General features: G+C 38.9%; 1 protein-coding gene across 1 annotated transcript in view; it reads left to right on the forward strand.

The window, feature by feature from the left end:
* The window catches only part of DCDC1 (doublecortin domain containing 1), a 461,265-nt gene that overhangs the window by 39,192 nt on the left and 404,730 nt on the right, over window positions 1–17,343 (forward strand).

Here is a 17,343-nt window from a genome sequence, read left to right on the forward strand (position 1 = left end):
TCAGTGGGAAAGAATCTGTTTTAAGAGAGAAATAAAAGTACCACTGTGTAAGAATATTCTTCTAAGCATGTCATACCCAGGGTCTGTTATCAAGTGCTGTATATGGTAATCACATTTAAATGACATAAGAACTTTGCCATACAAATTCAGTGTATCTAACTGCTGTATTCCCCTCTGCTTTTTATACCTTATTAGAAGTATTCTTTTTTTTCCTGCAACTGCTAGTGAACCAAAGGCCAGTGAACCAAAGGCAAGTCTAGGCAGTAATTGCATAAGTAGAAAAAAAGTAATTCTGAAGTTCATTACAGATGAAGTGATGAAAATTCTTCTTCTATTAATGTTATTATATAAAATGATACTAGGATGTCTATCTCTTTAAGAATACTTGATCATTAGGAAATAATTTCTTGAATTCCTTAGAAAGTTCAAGGTAATTTGGTCCTTGTAAAGAAACTTGTTGCTACAATACACAGTGAAAATTACCTATGCAGTAGTGTAGACCCATATATTTTTCAAATTTTGCTTCAACTTTAAAATATGGCTGCCTTTATTTTGTATTCAGTGAATCATCTGCTTGTATAAAAGCATGAGTCTTTGTGGGTAAATGTTTCTGTGACTTTTTTATATTCAGATATATATATAATAAATGCTTCCTTAAGATCCTCATTTATTTTTATTAATCAGAAGTACTTGCCGTTCTTATGATTATGGTATTTTGCAAGAGATATATAAAAATTATTTATAGCTAAGCTTCTTAGAAGATCTGGACATGTATGCCTAAAATAACAATGTCACACACATGACTAAGCTTGGTGGATGATTTTTAAATGTACAAACTAATTTCCTCCTACTTTTTGTTTTCTCTTTTATCCTTTTAAAGCCAAGTCTAGAACAAAAAACTTCTCTGCTTTGTCTGCGTATCTTTGGCTGTGTTTCACTGTGACATGCACTGCTGTTCTTTTAGCACCAAAATGTTGGCACACACTCCTGAAAATTTCACACCATCTCTTGCTGGATCAGCAAGCTTAACCCACCAAAATCTGGTGTTGTGCAATGGTTTTTGACTGATAATCAATCTTTATGCTGCTCGACAGTTGTTGCTGGGACACGGAGTAGAGCAGGTGGCAGATGTGCCTCGTCTTTTGAGAAAAGAAATTGTAGGTGAGCTTGGATACAGACTAGCACATCACATGTCCGTTAAAAAGACTTAAGTATAATGGGGAAAAAGCCACTTGTCTAAGTTAAGCTCATAGATAAGCCTATAAGCCTAAAAATTGATACTTGGTTTCTTTCAGAACAAGAATATAAACACCAATAATTTATTATATATATATTAAATAATAATTTGTTTCATATATGTAATTTATCATATATATGTATATAATTTGAGAGGGGTGTGGGGAGATTTCATATATGTATACCACCTACACATTCACTTTTTCAAATCAGGTTAAAATTACCTTTCTTGCATGAGTTTCATAGATAATCGATAATTTGCCAACTTGTTGTCATGAGTTTACCATAAAAATAAAACATGCATGAGTAGCTTTGAAACTGGTAGATAAATTTAGAGGAAGGAGGCATTCTCAGAAGTTGGAAAATTCTATTTTCTTAAGGTAAATTGGAGGAAAACTCCTGGTAGAATTTGGTGTTACTGTTGTATCTTTCCAAATGAGCATGAATATTTTATGTACAACTCACCAACAAGCATTAGAGTCAGTAACTGGTCATTATTTTAATATACTGATTTTCATTCATTCAACGAACATTCATTGAGAGTCTACTATGTGCCAGGTACGAGGCCAGACCAGAGACAGATAAAAAAAGGGACTCATAGTCTGATTTCTTTTTTTGTCATTATCCCTTCATCTCTGATTTTAAATTAAAAAAAATTTTTTAAACCGAATGCTTTGGGCCCTCCAAAGGAAAATTCACTTTATTTCTGGCACAGGAAAGCCAAATAAATCTATGTATATTTTGGCAATTATATTTCCATACTTCATTATTTTCTTATTCTTTAGAAAAATAGTGTAGAGAGTGAAAATTGCCTTAGAACTATTTCCAGATTTACTAAGGTAGAAAGAGACCTGCAGAACATCTCTGAGTTTTGAAATATTTTACCACCCTTTTGAGCATCACTGTTGACAACCAGTGGCACTGGATTTAATAGAAAGCTGGAGAGCTATTCATCACATACCTCCAAACACAGAGCTTTCATATAGAGGTCAAGCCAAGGTCAAGACTGACATGAAGCATTCCCTGTTGAAATGCAATATTAGAATAATTCTTACATTTGAAGTTGAACACCTAAACAGAAAGATTAATTGTGTGTGGGAAAAACAGAAAGCATTTTTATGAAGAGATTTGATGAAGATCAACTGTCTTACTAAGTCTTGTAATTCTGCCATTTGAAGATTCTGAAATTTATTAATGATTCCTCTAGAACTGTGAAGATGTAGTTAATGAGTTGTTTGAAAAGGCATTTTTAAAGTTTTCAGATTCATGGGCATACAGTTTAGGTTTTATTCACAGTGTCCTGGATCTTCTACTTAATAGTGGCACAGTAAAAATTCTTGCATCAGATTCATGGGGTTTATAAGAGTTCAGCTCCTTTACAACTGCTAGGAGCTGTAGGCAATGCAAACCTAGCATAAGAAATGGTTCATGCTCTGCAGTAGCTTAAATGTCTTAAAAAAGATGAGGGAAAAAATCTGTTTGGGCCTAATTCATTAGGTCCAAGTTTCACTGTGTATGGAGTTCTGATTGTTTATTTTTATTCATTTATTGTTTTTAGTTTTGTATTTTCCTTCTTTCCTGTATATCCTATTCTACTATTTGGCTTTCAGTGTTATCATTTATAGTGATTCATTTCAGTCCTGAGTTTTGTTAACCAGAAGTGAAACTGAGTATTACGAATAGGATTTTACATCTTTTATATACTGTATTGTGAAGATGTAGTCACAGAAAAAAAAAAGCCATGAAAAGAGTTCTTGATACTACACCTAAGATCTAAATTTAAACCTAGAGATTTCTGCTAACTGCCATGTGATCTACAAAATGAAATAATTTGCTGTGACAGCTAGTGATTGACAAGAATATGTGTGAGCACATTTAAAATAGGCCATCTTTTCATGTAGAAGTAAATGTCAGTGAAATGATGGATTCTCATCATTTTAATTATTGATGATTTGGAAATATTTCAATTCCACGGCATATAAGACACATTCTAAATAGCAGCATAACACTTTTTCTCATATCTGCATCAGTAATGAAATGTTCTGTCATATTTTGTTTTTCAAAAAATGCATTAGTTTAATGAACCTGGATTCATGCATTATATTCTGTTCCATTATATGTCTCCTGAATTTGTCGACTTTTAAATGGTTGTGTTAAAAGCACAAGTTTCAAGAAGTGGTCCACTACCCACATCACACTTGCTATTCTTGCTGCTGGATCTCAGGACAATGCTACAGTGCTGTCTACACCGATGGCTGCATTAGTCCTGCTAAAGCTAATACTGGGCTTTGTGATGTTCACCATAGCGTGACCACTACTTAACTTGGGCAGCTGCAACAGGAGTTAGAGTGGGTGTTCCCAAATTCTCTATTATCATTTTGTTTGTATAGTATAGGTATTAGGTGAGATTGTCAGTCCACCTCCTCTCCCACTTAGCTGCATATACCAAAAGCAGGAAAATGATATTATGCAGAGAAAAAAAACCCACTTCTGAGAGAGCACATGATTCTTTTATCTATTTCTACAAGTGAGGGTAAAACTATAGGCGTATATTTTATATATTTCCCTATTTCAAAAGTTTTAAACCTAGAAATGTGTATAGTATCCTTACTATATAAACAGATGTGGGTCTGAAGACATTGCAAGAGATGGACGGCCCCTGCCACCGAAAGGAATCCTTTAGCCAGTAGGAAAATTTAGAGCAAGCATATGGCAACATCTCATACTGTCAAAATAACAAATCATTGAGAAACATCTAAATTCTTGACATATCCATGAATTGTTGAATTGTATATATTGTATATATGCACACAGAGGCTACACTTGTTTAATGAAGATGCCTGCAAACCTATAACTGTCCTGATAATTTGAATACTTTCTGCATGCCATGCACTCAGCACGTGCTTAAAGTGTATTATACTTTCTCCTTACAACCCGTGAGTTAGTGCTACAAGTCCACAGTCTCTTATATGCAATTCTAAAATCCAAAATTGCAGATGACCAAACAATTTTTTCATAACTCATTTAATAGCAGGACCTTATTTGGTATAACCAATCGATTGTTTTGAAGAAAAATAATTAATGTGTTTGATTATGGGCTGCTCTCCTAGACCTTGCTGGGCACATTACATAATATTTGATATATGTAACATATTAACATTTTTGAAATTCAAAAATTTCTACTTATGGAATCATATCTGACCTTAAGGGTTTTGGATATGGTCTTTCTGTCATAGCTGCAAAGAAATCTGATAAATTTTAATTCTCACTAGGATATTAACTCAGAAGGGTTATAAATGCTGTCTTTATCACCTTGAGTTGTTTGCTACATGGGTAAAAGTGGACAGAGAGAACATCTCCCTGACTAGAGCTGAGAGAGTGAGTGGAAGGCAATAAAAAAAAAAATATGGTTCCGTCTAAGGAGACAGAGGAATAGTTAAAGAGAGACCATTCATTCATTCAGTCATTTCCTCAAGTAGTGTTTATTGAATCTCTACAGTATGCCAGGATATGGTGTGAACAAGACAGAGGTCTTGTGGAACTCTGGTTCTAGTAAGGTGGAAGAAGCAATAGACATAAACATATAGAGAACTAAATAAGTTATTTATTGACAGTGTTAAGTGTTATAAAGGCAATAAAAAGGGTAGTATCACAAGAATAAATGATGTCATGGAAACAAAAGGAGGGAATTTAAAATCTGAACCAGGCGTTTGCAGTAACCTTTTTAAATGAAATCTCTTAGGCAGTTGTCTACCTACCCTGCTTGCTACTTTACCTGAGAATTCATTTATATAGTCTATACATACTCTTTCAGGGTTTTGCCTTCCAAACCATTCGTTTTTGAAGCTTTCAGATATCTGTTAGGAGAGACATGAGAAATGCATTATTATTTAGTGGGAAGAACACTCGACTTGAAGTCAGGTGGTATTGCAAGATTCTAGTCCCTGTTATATGACCTTGGGCAGATTGGTCTGTATGTCATTATCCTTACCTGTATAATAGAGGTAATATCTAAAAGGATTATTGGATAGTGGCTTAATTTTCTAAAAAAAACGATAAATTATTTGAAAATTAAATGTTTATAAATCCATCGTCAAAATAGAACACAGAGAATAGCATTTCATACACATAACTAAAGTTCCAAATGCTGTTAAGATCCCAAGGCAGGGCTTCCCTGGTGGCACAGTGGTTAAGAATCTGCCTGCCAATGCCGGGGACACGGGTTTGAGCCCTGGTCCGGGAAGATCCCACGTGCCGCGGAACAACTAAGCCCGTGCACCACAACTACTGAGCCTGTGCTATAGAGCCCGCGAGCCACAACTACTGAGCCCGTGTGCCACAACTACTGAGGCCCGCACATCTAGAGCCCGTGCTCCGTAACAAAAGAAGCCACCACAATGGGAAGCCCGCACACCGCAATGAAGAGTAGCCCCTGCTCACTGCAACTGGATAAAGCCCGCACGCAGCAACGAAGACCCAACACAGCCAAAAATAAATTTATTTATTTATTTATTTATCTTTAAAAAGATGCATATCAAAGGAATATTTTCAATGAGCCCAGGCTCTTGCATCTTCCCATACATAGAAAAACACTAAAAAAAAAGATCCCAAGGCTATTAATCAGAACCTTGTGTCCACTGTTACCTTCCCAGAATAGCTGCCTGGGTTTGGGAAAACAGCAACAACAACACAATAATTTGTCTCTACTTTTTTATCACTGCCAGGGAAGCAAACTACTCTATGAACCTGGGCACGTCACTTAACCTCTCTTAGCCTCATTTTCCTCATCCATAAATTGAGCCCAATAGTGTAGCTATGAGGAGTAAATAAGACGATGTATGTAAGAAGCCTGCTGTATATGTGTCTAAAACATTGTATTTGCACATGTTCTTTATCTATTTTCCTTCTTTTGCTCCAGCTCTTGCTCAACACGTTTCCATCAGTTTTGCATACATGAAAGTACCTGGTTTTACTACCAAAGGTATTTGCTAGGTCCGAGATCTTAAAATACATACAACCAAATTAAAATCCCTACCAAGCACTTGTGTTACAGCATGATATGGGAATCTGAGTTAAAGCCTTGGAAGTCTCACTATATTGTACTTTTTGCTTTGAGAATTTTTCTGGGGTGTGAGTCAAAATCAAGTCCTTTTAGAAAAGGAGCCCCAACTGGCCTTGCTCTGCTCAATTCCAAGAGTGGTATTTTAAAATATGTTTATGACCCAAGGCGAGCCTTAACTTTAAGCTGCCATAACTTATTTCAAGAAAGTTCACAGAAAAGTTCAAGGAAAGGGTGACAACATTTTGATTGGCACAATAGATGGGATGTTTGTAATTTTAATCAAATTTAAATTGAAGACATACTTCAAATGATATGTCAGACTAGTGTTACTGAGTTAAAATCTAATGACAACCACTGTCATTATGAGTTAAGTATAGCCATCATGCCTATAGCAATAAATGATGACACTTAAGAACATGTAGAAACAAAGAACGCAAGTATTTAGAGAAAAGGGAGTGACTAGAAACTCAGTTGAACACAGGAATGTGACCTGGATTTAGTCTATTTACCAAACACAGAAGCAATTGTATTTTGAGCAGATGATATAATTGAATATAGCAGTATGTTTTCTTACTGTCAGAGCATTTATATTTTATAAACTCGTCTTGCACCCATGAAATGATGTGCTTGTTCACATTTAATGTCATTATCTATACTTACTTGACAGTCAGAGCATTAATGTATTTTCAAGTTTATCGCCCAACTACAAGAGAATGAATTTTTAAAAATAAGATTTTTAATAAGCCCATGGACTTGAAGTTGCAAGTTTGCTGTTTTTATTCTGGTGACAGAATAAGGCAGTATTCTCTTTGCCTTGCACATGCAGAATGGAAAATTACAATGTGGGGAGCACTCAGGTTTATTTAATTTCTTGGCGGGTATTGGCTTTCATTAAAGTAGACTGAGAAAATGTGGTGATACTGGAGATAGACCTTCTAATGCTAGAACATGCTTTATTTTTTTCATGATTTGGTTATAAACAAAACCAGGAAAATAAAATAGGTTGTGGGTTCTTCAAAATAAAGTACATCCTATGGTTGGGGCATAATATTCTCTGAGTGTTGCAAGAGAGTAAGTGTATGAACATGAACAGTCAAGGGGACTTGACTGGGATGTAGCCCTTTGGGGAAGTTTTTCCCAAGGTTATGACAGACCTTCACTAGAACTTCACTAGAGTGCAGGCCTCACCCCTATCCTCACCCAGTGGGCTCTTAACTTTCTAGAGAGAAACACTGGGACGGGTCTGGTCATGATGCTTTGGAACCCACTAGGTGTGGCTAGCAAGTTTAAAGGAGGGCATGAGATGATAAAGTGAGACTAGGACCCCTTCTTTGACAGTTGTGTGTGTAGGGACAGAGAATTTGCTGAGAGTACCGTCAACAAGGGGGAGATTGAGGAACTCTCCAAAGGGGAGCTCCAGGGCTCCTGCTTTCGAGCTTCATGGACGGATTGACATTGTATTTGGTCCTACTTTCTGTGGAAGCTCCCACTAGTAAGGATAAGCTCATTCTCAATGTACCCTTTTGTGACCATCAGATTTATAATGACTGGTGAAATAAACATCTGCTTTCCCCTCTAAACCAGGTTCCTTAGGGCATAAACCATGGCTGCCTTGTTCACCATCATTTTTTGGCACGGGGCCTGGCACTTAATAGTTGCTCAGTAAATGTTGTTCAGTGATTGAATGACGGACCAAATAGGTACCATGATGAACCATCCATATTCCAATGAGGTGGTGGTGGGAGGGGAGGGTAAAGACCTCATTAGAGCAGACTGCCTGGCTGCAAACAGTGAGTGGACATTTAGAAGGAGTATATTAAAAATCCCCTATCCCAAATTCATATGTAGATTTGTGAATGTTCCCGTTTGGCAGGGGGCCAGAGTAAGCCAGCCCAAGAATAATTACATGGCAGAGAGGCTAATGGTTATGCTAATGATTGTCTGAGACGAGACAATGGTCCAAAGTGGAGTGCTGGGATAAATTATTCTCCCAGGAACCTATAGATCTGTGATTTTCAGTCTTCCCACATCCTCTCAGGAATGCCCTTTTTTACCCATTCTCTACCCTCAATCTTTTTTTCTTTTGGTGGTTGGGGAGGTGGGGGGAGGCTTTCTTCTTCATTTAACACTTCCTTTTGTATTTCTCATAGTACCTTGCATACAGTAGGTGCTTATTAACTACTATTGAAAGTGAGGAAGTAAGAAAGAGGAGACGGGGTGACCTTTGGAAAGGTTTCGGGCCACTGCTCCCTGTCGTGCACAGCTGAAGGACTGTGGAGCTGGGTGGGGGTGGAGAGGCTGTTTTCTTTTTTTTTTTTTTTTAATAAATTTATTTATTTATTTTTGGCTGCGTTGTGTCTTTGTTGCTGTGCGTGGGACTTTCTCTAGTTGCGGTGAGCGGGGGCTACTCTTCGTTGGGGTGTGCGGGCTTCTCATTGAGGTGGCTTCTCTCGTTGTGGAGCACGGGCTCTAGGCGCGTGGGCTTCAGTAGTTGCAGCGCGTGGGCTCAGTAGTTGTGGTGCACGGTCTTAGTTGCTCCGCGGCATGTGGGATCTTCCCGGACCAGGGATCGAACCCGTGTCCCCTGTGTTGGCAGGTGGATTCTCAACCACTGCACCACCAGGGAGGCCCGAGGCTGTTTTCTAATTCTTACAAAGGTACCAGATAGCCTCAGCCCTGGGAGGGGTGTCAGGGTTTTGAGATAAGAAAGTTAACAAAAGACAGAGGTGTAGAGAGCATTTGTTAGCTATGGCTCTTATGTTTCCTGAGAAGTTCAAAGTGGGTTTAGATGGCAATACATTTATTGCTTTAATACTCAGACTGGCTTCCTGTCCCCCATGCCCAAGAGTCCCCTCACTGCTTGATTACTCCGTATTCCACCCACTCCCAGCCTTGCTTAACCCTCTTTCTCACCAGGGCTAAAACCCACTCAGGTCTTTGTTGAGCATCCTAGGTGCTCCAAGCTGGTGTAAAAGAGTCAGATCCTATTTTTCTTCTTGCCTCTGGATGTAATAACGCTTACCCTGGCTGTCAGCCCTCATCACCTTTCTTCATATGAAGGCATATGTCCCTAGAGCTGTGATTCACCTCGTGTTGCTAAATGTGAGGGTTCCCTGGTCCTCCAGTTGGTTCTCATATAGAAGGCCTGTGGTGCACACTTCAAGACATGCTGTTCCAGATCTGTACTCGTCCTCACTTACCCCGATAGCTTTGTTCCATAGGGAAATGGATTTTGCCTTAACATAAGGAAGATTTTTCCAGTAGTCCCTCCTGTCCAAAAGATTAGATAGAATGGCTTGCTTTGGGGAATGTGGGACTTCTTAGAGTTGTGCAGAGGCTCTGATCTGTATAGGCTACGTCCCGCCTTCCTTGCTCCCATCTCTGGCCTCTCTGTGTTCACTTTCCTCCCAACAGTCCATCATATTGTTGCATAACTCTGGGTCTTCACCTACATTGTTTCCCCTCCCTGGAGGATGCTTTCCCAACTCCATGTATCCTTCAAGTCCTACCTCACACCCTTCCCCTGGGGAGACTTTCTTGGCCACCACATGCTGTGGCATGTGCCCTACTCCAGGCTCCCTCAATACCCTGTGACATCTCTGACTAAGCACCTGTCATACTGTGTGTTGTTTTCCTTTCTTGTTCTCCCAAAAGACCAAGAGGGCTTCCCTGGTGGCGCAGTGGTTGAGAGTCCGCCTGCCGATGCAGGGGACACGGGTTTGTGCCCTGGTCTGGGAAGATCCCACATGCTGTGGAGTGGCTAGGCCCGTGAGCCATGGCCACTGAGCCTGCGTGTCCGGAGCCTGTGCAGGAACGTTTGGTAGGCACTCAGTGAATGTATGTTGAATGACTAATTGAGTAAATGAAATGGGTGGTTAGAATCAATAATTTTTAAAGTAACATTGGTTTTACAGTTCTGAACCCGTGCAAAGTAATGCACTAAGCCTATGACTTTTTTGCTTCTTCTTACTTTGTCCTCCATGATACATTTCTGAGTAAATTCAAGGAGGGACATGGTAATGAAAATGCTAATTAGTCATGAGTATAAAAATGTAATCTTTTTCCAATATACAAAGAAAATATAAGTCAAGTTAATATCTACCTAATGGAAATATTACCTAATATCCACCTAATGAAATAATAGTCATACTCTGATCTGACATGTTTGAAAAATATTTTCCAAATATTTATTGAGCATTTACTATGGGATTAAACATTATTTCAGGTGCTGGCTCTGCAGCAGGGAACAAATGCTTACATTGAATATGTATGATCAACTTTTATTATTTTGTTAAACATCCAGCAAGCACACCTGTTTACAACATACCAGATACTGGAGGCCCACAGATGAAAACACATTTCATACCCTTGAAATGTTCAAAGTCTGACAGGGACACACATACAAAAACAGAAGAGTTCAATAAAATGAGGGACGCAAAGGTGAGGCTGTGAAGCTTGAAGAGGGTAGATTAAAGGAGGTGGCACTGAGTTGAGAAGGAAGGAAGATAGCCCAGCAAAGAGGGAGGGGAAAAGTCATGATCAGGAGCTGGAATCGGAAAAGAGCATGGTGTGTGCCAGTAGCTTATTCACAGCGCCCTGCACCTCTGCAGAGGGGGATTGTCTCAAACTCCTTTGTTGCAGTGGCTCTCAACTAGGGGAAATTTCAACTCCTGGGGAACATTTGGCAATGTCTGGAAACATTTTCTGGTTATCCTAATGGGGAAGGTGCTACTGGCATCTAGTGGGTAGAGGCCAGGGATGCTGCTAAACGTTCCGCAACGCATAGTACAGCCCCCCCGCAACAAAGAACAAAGAAATGTCAACGCTTGCTGAGGTTGAAAAACCTTATTTGACTGACAACAGACACAAAGATTAGTAAACTGAGTCACAGTGGTTTCCATAAGGACATTTTGAACAAAATATAGCCACTAAAGGCAGATGCTTTTTAAATGGGTGCTAAGGTGGGATGATGGTGGAAAGTGGGAAAGTAAGAAGCATGGGAAATCCAGTTATTTTAAATTAAGGGAATCCTTTTATTACTTTTTAGGCACTTGAGGGAGTGTACAGTGTCATGGTTAAAAAAGCAGGCTCTGGAATCATTCAGCCTGGGTCTGATCTCTGATTCTCTTAAGCGATTTATTATACAGATCTAGTTGCTTAATTTCTCCAGGTCTCATTTTCCTCATCTGTGATATGAAGATTGTAATATTATCTGCTTCGTAGGGTTTTGAGGATAAGACCAGTTAGTGTATACAAAGTACTTAATGCACTGCTTTCTATATGCTAATTTCTTGCTGAAAATCACGAGGAGGATAATAATATCAGCAACATTCACTGTGTTTCATATTAACGCAAAAGTGTTCTATCTGTAGAAATTTCTTTAATCCATAAAACAGGTAAGGGAATTACTATTATTGTTGCCATTTTTCAGATAAGAAAACTAAGACAAATGAAATTGACTGATTTCACAAGGTTACAGAGTTAGCAAGAGGCAAAGTTACGTTTCAGATCCCTGGAGTATGGCTTCAGAGCCCATGCTTTTAAGGCTTTGCTGCCTATCTAGTATATTATTAATATGTTTTAGTCATCATTAGTATTATTTCATTAGGCTGCTTTGCAGGTTGGTTTAAAAATCTTTACTTGTATAAAAAGTTCTGTATATTTCCAATAGTCTTTCCATGTTTATCGACAAGGATCTGGAAAGTAGGAGTACCTTTAAAAACACCTATATATAATTTATGTTGTAAAGAATATTTTCAAATTTATTTGAAAATGTATTATGTGGTTTTCCTAGATCCACCTAGAGTTCTTTCAAAAAACCTATTTGGAACTTCAGAAATGTGATTTAAAAAAAAATTTAGGCTGCCTAATTTTTAAGTGGAGTAAAGTGTCCTTAGTTGTTTTTAGGTAATAGAATTATGAATATATTCCTTTTATTGAAATGTTTTATTGGAATAAAAGACAGGCTCATTCATTAATTCATTCAACACTTATTGAGCACCTACTCCATGCCCCAGATAAGCAGTGCATGTTTAGCCAAGAAAGCATAAAGTGCTAGTGCAATGGGTTCAGTTCAGTGGTAGATGTCTTCACAAAGAGCAGAAAGCAGGGGGTCCAAGCTGGAAAAGACTTCCTAGAAGAGACGACCTTCAAAGGGAGACTTGAGGAAAATATAAGCATTTACCTTAAATATACTCTGAGTTCATCCCAGTCTATTCCACTCCTTCTAGACCTTCATTTGCCAAGCAGTTCTCCTTGTCAAGTATTCTTCTTTTCCTGAAAAAATTGTATGCCATTGTGGTCATTAGTGAACATCAAGGTGGTAGAACAATCATATTTAAGTTCACACTGGGGAGAGGTAGGAAATAAAGATGGTAGGTACATACACATAGGCAATAAAGTTTATTTTGCGTAATTGGTATGTTATGAAAAGTGACATAAAATTAAATTTGTATCAGTTGAACACTTAAATGCACAGGAAAAGTTAACATCTAGTAACTATACCATGTGCAGTGAATTTCTGTATACCCTGGAGCAAGTAATGAGAAATACAGACTTGATTCCTACTTTCTAAGGGTTTAAGTACGGAAGCAGAAATAGGATATACACTTATAAAACATTTACATAATAATTCCAGATGGTTTACACTCTTTCCCTAGCAGGTAGTACAGTGCCTGGCATGGGGTAAGTTCTCAAACACTGTTGAATGAATATATGGGTGAGTGTTACAGGCTGCAAATGCTCAAAGGATTCAAGCAATGACAGGTCATTTTAGGCTGGAGCGCTGAAGGAAGGTCTTAAACTGGATCTTGAGAAGGACTTGAGTCTGAATAGGTGAAGGATGGACTTAAAGATGAACTTGTTGTATTCATGGAATAATCAACAGACAGCTTAGGTAGTGCTATAAACTAGAGTAAGATAAAACCAAGTAAGTTTGGATAGGGTCAGATTGTCAGTAAACTCTTCTGTTAGATGTGCGTTTAAGTGAAGGGACTGTGTCTGTTTCATATTCCTTGCACAGGGTCTGGCATATAAGATGGGCTCAATAAGTATTTGTGGACTGCTTGATTGACCGACAGACAGACGTACAGACAGACTGGCTGGCTGACTGACTCGTGGAAAACTTCAAAAGCTAACTTCCAGAACTTTTTCATCAGGCAGTGACAAAATTGCTGTTGTAGGGAAATTCAGCTGTAATTGGAGTATAGAATGTCAGGTGTAATGGAGGAGGGTCAAATACAATTAGGATGCTCTTGTAGATGATCTCTCAGATGAGGCTGAGAGAGCAGGGGGCAAGTGGGCCTGGCTGGGAATGGAAAGAAAGGATGCTTTGAAGAGTTATTGTGAAGACGGCAGAGCTGAGAGTTAGGTCTCCCTTCTTTGACTCTGTCTGAGGTCAGGTTCCCTAGACGCAGAGCCTGAGATGGTGATTTTTGTGCAAGGGCCTTAGGGAACACTGTCACGTGAAACCTGTGAAGGAGTGAGGGAGGCAGCACAGGGCAGAGGCAGAAGCTTGGCCAAGCCCTGTATTAAGCTGAAGTCTAGTCCCAGTCTGGAGTGGGAAACACACCGCTGAGCTGCCCCTCCCTGAGGCAAGGGGACTAGCTGTTGTGTCCCCCCAGTCGTTGGCTGTGGACTGTCCCCCTGAGTAGGAAGGAAGAGCTCATCACCTCACAGGCATTTCCTGACTAGTTGGCTGGTACCTTTCAGCCGACGGGCAGGTCTCTGGAGAAGGGTCAGCTGTGAGGCATTAATGGCCTGGAGTCACAGCAGCTGGAGTTTGGGCACACTAGCCTGGTGAAAAGAATCCAGGGGACACCACCAGTGTTCCCTACACTCCGTTACAGTCTGATCTTCAGAAGGTGCTCTGCTGATAGCCTTCCAGTGGCTTCCCATCACATCCAAAATAAACCCCCAACCCCTCATCCTGGCCTACACAGTCTAGCCCCTTTCTACCTTTTGGCTTTATCCATACATATTCTCTCCCTGTCCAAACTTACTTTATTTTTCTTTCTCAAACCCGCCAAGCTCCTTCTCACCTCGGAGACTCAGTGCTTGATTCTCTCTGCCTGGAATGCTCCTTCCCTCAGGTTTTCATCACTAACTTCTCATCATTCAGGCCTCTCGGCTCAGATGTCCCGTCTTCAGAGAGGACTTCCACTGTTTGTCTCTCCCCAAGAGGCTGTGATCTGTACAAGCTATTCTGTCCTATTCACAGCTGTCACCCTGGTGCCTTGAGGAGTGGACACCCAATAAATATCATTGAATGAATAAACAATTGGTTGCAGAGAAATGAATAGGAAACAAGGGTTCAAAATCTCCCCAAGATAGTGGAAAACCTTGAAAAAAGTGGAAACATTGACAGAAATAAGAAGTGTGAAGGGTGCATCAAGTTGTGCAAAAAAATGTGAAATTTTGTTTCAGACGTATTGAACTTGAAAAAATGGCAGAAAATGTATGATGGAGACAGAAGAGTGTAGTGTTTTTTTTTTTTTTTTGAGTGTAGTGATTTGGAGCAGTTTCTAGAACTGACTTCATATACCAGCACAATCACCTACAAGCTGTGAGATCTTGTGCAAGTTATTTAACTTCTCTGTGCCTCAATTTTCTCACCTGTAAATGAGGATAATGGTATTACAATGGTATTATAGTCCTCTCATAGAGTTGTTGAGAGGACTAAATGAGTTAAAACCTGTAAATCATATAAAACGGTGTCTGGCTAATAGCATGATTTTTCATGGAATTTCAGGAATTCTGCATATAGAAGAGATAGTCAAAGCCAGGGCTGGGACTAGGGAGAGACTAGTGTAGTACCTACAGGACAAGATTTAAGGAGGCACTCACTTTGAGGGTTGTGCACTTGCCCCACCCCGAGCATGCTTCCTTAAATTTTGCATTCTTGGCCCTTCACTCACCTCAACCTAATTCTGGCCTGGTCAGAAAAATCAAAGGGAAAAACGCTTTATTGGTAAGATTTTCTAAATCTGGGTACCTGTCACACCTTCTCCCTCTGGTCTTGGTGGGAGTGGTTTTTTGCTGTTGCTAATCTCTGGGTTGTGTCACTGTCCTTTTGTTGCTTCTGGGTCTTTTCCATTACTTACATAACCAATTCCCTGCAGTCAGTCCCTCTGCTCAAATACTCTGAATGGATTCTGTTTTTCTGGTTGGACTCTGATGTAACAGTTAATATACTCTAGAGCTCCATAAGCATGGGGCTTCAGGGATGTGGGGAAAGAAGCCAACATTTGTGGAGTGACCTCAACGTGTTAGGTACTTTTACATGTAAGATATTTAACCCTCATCAGCTGGTGGAGTGGTAGCCACTACATACTTTGTAGATGAGAAATCAAAGATGCAGGGAGGTATGACTCATCTAGGGCCACTAATTTACAGAGCTGAGATTCAAACCTAGTTTAAAGGATTATACCCTATACCCAATGCAAAGCATCTGGGGGGGCCGTGTCCAGATTGTGGGTACACTCCTATCAAAATACAAGAATTTATTTTTTTCCCAGTGAGAGATGTTTTTTTATTTTCAGAGATACTGGCCATTAGCAGTCTCCTTCTTCCTCCCCCTTCTCCTCTTCTTCCTCCTTTTTTATTTATTTTGGTGAAATTCACATAACATAAAATCAATCATTTAAAGTGAACAATCAGTGGCATTTAGTACATTTGCAGTGTTGTGCAACCACCATTCCTATGTAGTTCCAAAACATTTCCATCATTCCAAAATAAAACCCCTTATCCGTTTATTCCTCCCCATTCCCCACCCTCCCAGCCCCTGGCAACCATCAATTTGCATTCTGTTTGTATGATTTACCTATTCTGGGTAGTTCATATAAATGGAATTATATAGCATATCTCCTTTTATGTCTGGCTTCTTTGACTTAGCATAATGTTTTGAGGATCATCCACATTGTAGTATATATCAGTACTTTGTTCCTTTTATTGCTGGATAATATTCCATCATATGTTTACACCACACTTTATGTTTCCATCTACCCATTGGTAGAGATTGAGTTTCCATCTGTGGCTATTGTGAATAGTGCTGCTATGAACATACATGTACAAGTATTTATTTGACCACTGTTCTCAGTTCTTTCAGGCATATATGATCTCATTAACTTCTAGCTTATTTGTCTGATTCTAATTCCTATCAATTTAAGATTACAAAGTGACAAAATATGTAACTAATTTCTGTAAAAAATTTTTCTCTTCTTGAAGGCTTAATCATATTTATAATCTTCTAGTTTTAATTTATTCTCCAAGTTTTGCTCATATTCCTGCCCACTGTGTATGTGTGTGTACGTGTATGTGAGTGTGTATGTGTGTGTATGTGTGTGTGGGGGGGAGAGAGAGAGAGAGAGAGAGAGAGAGGGAGAGAAAGCGTTTTTGTTTTTTTGAACATGTAACGTAGCCATTCTGGGACTTGAAGTTTGTATACAACCACTGGTTCATGTTTCATATCAATACTAGCAGATTTATATAAAGTACCATTTCTAGGTTAAAGAGGCCATTCTTCTTTCAAGGTAAATACTAATAGTGAAGGGTTGTTTGGAAATTTGGGCAAACAAATAAATGCAGCCATTTTAAGTTCTATGCAAATAAAATTTTATTTCTCTTATTAGGACAAATAAAGAGCAGATGACGGAGGAATCATTGTATTTTTGTAATTTATGTGAAAAGAAAATATAATCTAAAATAAATTGAATGCACAAATAAAGTGAATAACCAAGGTGCAAATTATTTATTTATGAAATGAAACCTCTTGAAAAGGGAGAAATGGTGACAGCAACTTAGTATGTAATATACTACACTTCTGTTCTTACCCTTACATTTTCAAACTCATACATAGTAATTTATTTGCACTCCCATTAATATTAGTGGGAGTTTTGAAACTTATATTCATGCACACATCTTTGAAAATGTATGGGTCAGAGTAAATTGTTAATGAAAAGCTGGTTTTCATTTTTAGTGAAATAGTTTCAACCTGTTACCAAAGATGTCCTAGAAGCCACCTTCATTCTAGTGACAGGAGAAGAATT

The sequence above is a fragment of the Stenella coeruleoalba genome, assembly GCF_951394435.1.
Source record: "Stenella coeruleoalba genome assembly, chromosome: 8".
NCBI classification, from domain to species: Eukaryota; Metazoa; Chordata; class Mammalia; order Artiodactyla; family Delphinidae; genus Stenella; species Stenella coeruleoalba.